This window comes from Styela clava, unplaced genomic scaffold, assembly GCF_964204865.1.
Source record: "Styela clava unplaced genomic scaffold, kaStyClav1.hap1.2 HAP1_SCAFFOLD_274, whole genome shotgun sequence".
Classification (NCBI taxonomy): Eukaryota; Metazoa; Chordata; class Ascidiacea; order Stolidobranchia; family Styelidae; genus Styela; species Styela clava.
The window spans coordinates 1-5,000 of NW_027556774.1; the positions used below are offsets into that span (position 1 = coordinate 1).

Sequence of the window (5,000 nt, forward strand, 5' to 3'; positions counted from 1 at the left end):
TACGAAAAGGGGGCGTCGTCGCCCTCCATTGGCTCGAGCCCCGTTTCAAAATCTTCCACGTGATTACCGCTCGCTCGCTTGGCTGGATTCGCGCCGATTGTTGACACGTGATTGGCCGTTACTCACTCATCCGCGACGAAGCTCACGTGTCATTTCGCAATACGAAAAGGGGGCGTCGCCGCCGCCCATTGGATCGCACAATTTCGCAATACGACCAGGTACAAACTAACCAAACCAAAAAAGTTCAAGAGACCGCACGTGCAAGCATACTAACCTAACCCTAGGTAAGGTATGTTAGAGCGAAAGACAGTAAACTCGAATGAGCCAAGAAAGAGCGGTGCGGGGCCGGTCGGAGCGCACCCTTTTCTCGGTGGCTGGCGGGCGAGAGAGTGCTGCGTCGCCGGCATCGGCGTCGAAAGAAGCCGAGCCGAAAAAAGTTAAAGTACAAACGTGCAAGCATACTAGCCTAACCCTAGGTAAGGCATGTCAGAGCGAAAGACAGTAAACTCGAATGAGCCAAGAAAGAGCGGTGCGGGGCCGGTCGGAGCGCACCCTTTTCTCGGTGGCTGGCGGGCGAGAGAGTGCTGCGTCGCCGGCATCGGCGTCGAAAGAAGCCGAGCCGAAAAAAGTTAAAGTACAAACGTGCAAGCATACTAACCTAACCCTAGGTAAGGCATGTCAGAGCGAAAGACAGTAATTTCGAATGAGCCAAGAAAGAGCGGTGCGGGGCCGGTCGGAGCGCACCCTTTTCTCGGTGGCTGGCGGGCGAGAGAGTGCTGCGTCGCCGGCATCGGCGTCGAAAGAAGCCGAGCCGGAAAAAGTTAAAGTACAAACGTGCAAGCATACTAGCCTAACCCTAGGTAAGGCATGTCAGAGCGAAAGACAGTAATTTCGAATGAGCCAAGAAAGAGCGGTGCGGGGCCGGTCGGAGCGCACCCTTTTCTCGGTGGCTGGCGGGCGAGAGAGTGCTGCGTCGCCGGCATCGGCGTCGAAAGAAGCCGAGCCGAAAAAAGTTAAAGTACAAACGTGCAAGCATACTAACCTAACCCTAGGTAAGGCATGTCAGAGCGAAAGACAGTAATTTCGAATGAGCCAAGAAAGAGCGGTGCGGGGCCGGGCGGAGCGCACCCTTTTCTCGGTGGCTGGCGGGCGAGAGAGTGCTGCGTCGCCGGCATCGGCGTCGAAAGAAGCCGAGCCGAAAAAAGTTAAAGTACAAACGTGCAAGCATACTAACCTAACCCTAGGTAAGGCATGTCAGAGCGAAAGACAGTAATTTCGAATGAGCCAAGAAAGAGCGGTGCGGGGCCGGGCGGAGCGCAACCTTTTCTCGGTGGCTGGCGGGCGAGAGAGTGCTGCGTCGCCGGCATCGGCGTCGAAAGAAGCCGAGCCAAAAAAAGTTAAAGTACAAACGCGATGCTAATGAGCGAGCCGTTGTCTCGACTAATATGTAGGGGGCGTTCGATCGAGCGTCTGGCTTGAGCGCTTGTCGGCCTAGCAGAACGGTCGCATTGTTATGCCCGGGTTTTAGGCACCGCTGCAGGCGGCCGGCAGAGCTCTTGTTTGTGCGAAACTGAATGGATCGAGCCCGAGAGAGGGCGAGCAAAGAAAAAACGCAAATCGCTCCGCCTGGCACTGCCGGCGAGGGCGTGGACGTCGCGGCCAGCGACTGTCGAAGCTGAGTACGGCCGCAGGCGATCGCCTCGGTCTTAAACGAATGCGACGAGCACGCGCCGGGCGGCCCAGCAAGGGCCGAGCGCAGCTGTCGCAGCTATCTGGTTGATCCTGCCAGTAGTGATATGCTTGTCTCAAAGATTAAGCCATGCAGGTGCAAGTACGAGTTCTCGTAAAGCGAAACTGCGAATGGCTCATTAAATCAGTCTTGGTTTATTTGGTCTCGTAAGCGAAGTGGATAACTGTGGTAATTCTAGAGCTAATACATGCATTAAGCGCCGACTTCGGGAGGCGCGCTTTTATCAGATCAAAACCGACCGGGTTCGTCCTGTGACGTTTGATGACTCTGGATAACCACGCGGATCGTACGGTCTCTGCACCGACGACGTATCATTCAAGTGTCTGCCCTATCAACTGTCGAAGGTACGCTACGTGCCTACCTTTGTGATAACGGGTAACGGGGAATCAGGGTTCGATTCCGGAGAGGGAGCCTGAGAAACGGCTACCACATCCAAGGAAGGCAGCAGGCGCGCAAATTACCCATTCCCGACACGGGGAGGTAGTGACGAAAAATAACAATACAGGACTCTAACGAGGCCCTGTAATTGGAATGAGTACATCCTAAAACTCTTAACGAGTATCCATTGGAGGGCAAGTCTGGTGCCAGCAGCCGCGGTAATTCCAGCTCCAACAGTGTATGCTAAAGTTGTTGCGGTTGAAAAGCTCGTAGTTGGATTTTGGGCGAGCGCCGCCGGTCCGTCGCAAGGCGTGTCACTGGTTGCGTTCGCCTCACCTTCGGTTCTCCGTCGGTGCTCTTGACTGAGTGTCGGCGGTGGCCGATAAGTTTACTTTGAAAAAATTAGAGTGTTCAAAGCAGGCTGTTCGCCTGCATAGTGTTGCATGGAATAATGGAATAGGACCTCGGTTCTATTTTGTTGGTTTTCGGAGCACGAGGTAATGATTAAGAGGGACAGACGGGGGCGTCCGTACTCTGCCGTTAGAGGTGAAATTCTTGGATCGGCGGAAGACGAACTACTGCGAAAGCATTCGCCAAGAATGTTTTCTTTAATCAAGAGCGAAAGTCAGAGGTTCGAAGACGATCAGATACCGTCCTAGTTCTGACTATAAACGATGCCAACTAGCGATCGGGAGGCGTTACCATGACGACCTTTCCGGCAGCTTCCGGGAAACCAAAGTCTTTGGGTTCCGGGGGAAGTATGGTTGCAAAGCTGAAACTTAAAGGAATTGACGGAAGGGCACCACCAGGAGTGGAGCCTGCGGCTTAATTTGACTCAACACGGGGAAACTCACCCGGCCCGGACACAGGTAGGATTGACAGATTGAGAGCTCTTTCTTGATTCTGTGGGTGGTGGTGCATGGCCGTTCTTAGTTGGTGGAGCGATTTGTCTGGTTAATTCCGATAACGAACGAGACTCTGGCATGCTAAATAGTTACGCGACCTTCTCGGTCGGCGTCTAACTTCTTAGAGGGACTAGTGGCGTTTAGCCACACGAGATTGAGCAATAACAGGTCTGTGATGCCCTTAGATGTCCGGGGCCGCACGCGCGCTACACTGAGTGAAGCAGCGAGTGTCTAACCTAGGCCGAAAGGTCCGGGTAACCCGTTGAACCTCATTCGTGATTGGGATAGGGACTTGCAATTGTTTCCCTTGAACGAGGAATTCCCAGTAAGCGCAAGTCATCAACTTGCGTTGATTACGTCCCTGCCCTTTGTACACACCGCCCGTCGCTACTACCGATTGAATGGTTTAGTGAGATCCTTGGATCGGCCCCGTCGCGGCTGGCAACGGCCGCGTCGGCGTGTCGAGAAGACGATCAAACTTGATCATTTAGAGGAAGTAAAAGTCGTAACAAGGTTTCCGTAGGTGAACCTGCGGAAGGATCATTACCGAAGGTGGTGGTAGGCCCCGGCCGACCGCGCACTGAATTGTCTTTGGGTGCCGCCGAGAGGGCGGCCGTCAATCGGGGTTCCGCCCCGTGCGACACGCGTAACACGTTGGCATAGCAAGGCAGCCGAGTGCGATGGTGGCTTCTGGGCACCGCGCTCGATGTGCCGCCGGCCCAGCCCGGCGGTCGCTCGGCGCCGTTTGTTGGTGTTTTTGTGCAGTTGTTGTCGGTGGTGGTTTTGTGGTCGATCCCACAGTGTGACGTCCGCGCGCTTCGGCGCCGGGCGAAACGTCGAGGACGACTCTTAACGGTGGATCACTCGGCTCGCGAGTCGATGAAGGACGCAGCCAAGTGCGAGAAGTAATGTGAATTGCAGAACACATTGAACGTCGACCTTCTGAACGCGAATTGCGGTCTCGGGTCAATCCCGGGACCGCGTCTGCCTCAGGGTCGCGTTCGTCCTCACCCGAGGGCCGTCGCCTGGCCTCTGCGAAGACGGCCGGGCGTCGCCCCAAGTTGAAGCGGTCGCCGAGCTTTCTCGGCGCGACCGCGTGTCCCGTACACCGCCGGCCCCTCGACGTGTTCAACTACGTTCGAGGGGCGGGTCCAGGTCGGTCGGTCCGGTCACGAGATCAAGACCGACCGTGGGCCAAGGCGGCGACGGTACGCGCTCGGTCGGCGCCGGCGGCGACGACTTGCGATGCCAGCGGGCCGTGTAAGAAACGGCCCGCTTGACACATACGACCTGAGTTCAGGCGAGAGCACCCGCTGAATTTAAGCATATTATTAAGCGGAGGAAAAGAAACCAACAGGGATTCCCTGAGTAACGGCGAGTGAACCGGGAAGAGTCCAGCGTCGAATCTGCGCGCTTTTCGAGCGCGCCGAGTTGTGACGTACGGAAGTCCCAGTGCGGCTGACGGCGAGCGCCGGTGTCCTTCTGATCGAGGCCTCGTCCCACGGCGGGTGTTAGGCCCATAGGGGCGCTTGCCTTGGCCGCTTCGGGTCTTCTCGGAGTCGGGTTGTTTGGGAATGCAGCCCAAAGCGGGTGGTAAACTCCACCTAAGACTAAATACGGTCGCGAGACCGATAGCGGACAAGTACCGTGAGGGAAAGTTGAAAAGCACTTTGAAGAGAGAGTTCAAGAGTACGTGAAACCGTTGAGAGGCAAACGGGAGGGCCCGTCAGGTCGCCGGCTCGCTTTCAGTTGGGTGCGGGGGCGCGCCGTCTCGGTTCGCGGACGCTTAAGGCGCCGCTGCCGAGTCGGCTCGCGCACCGTCTCAGCGCACTAGCGACCGGCGCGGGTCACGACCGGTTTGCCGTCGGTCTAAGTCCCCGCGCGAAGGTGGCCTCCGCTCCGGCGGGGGTGTTACAGCGCGCGGGCGGTGCGGCCCGGCGGCGGATCGAGGAAAGGATGCCGCGCGC

The 5,000-nt window shown here is 56.9% G+C and overlaps 2 non-coding genes and 1 pseudogene across 2 annotated transcripts; all 3 read left to right on the plus strand.

Annotated features, from left to right (window-relative positions):
• Positions 1-1,769: 1,769 nt before the first annotated feature.
• LOC144419806 (small subunit ribosomal RNA) lies at positions 1,770-3,579 on the plus strand. The gene has a single exon (XR_013474274.1). It is a non-coding gene; the product is annotated as a small subunit ribosomal RNA (ribosomal RNA).
• A 298-nt stretch (positions 3,580-3,877) lies between these two features.
• Positions 3,878-4,031, plus strand: LOC144419799 (5.8S ribosomal RNA). Its single transcript, XR_013474270.1, has one exon. It is a non-coding gene; the product is annotated as a 5.8S ribosomal RNA (ribosomal RNA).
• Positions 4,032-4,319: 288 nt separating this feature from the next.
• LOC144419801 (large subunit ribosomal RNA) overlaps positions 4,320-5,000 on the plus strand; it is a 3,695-nt pseudogene continuing 3,014 nt past the window's right edge.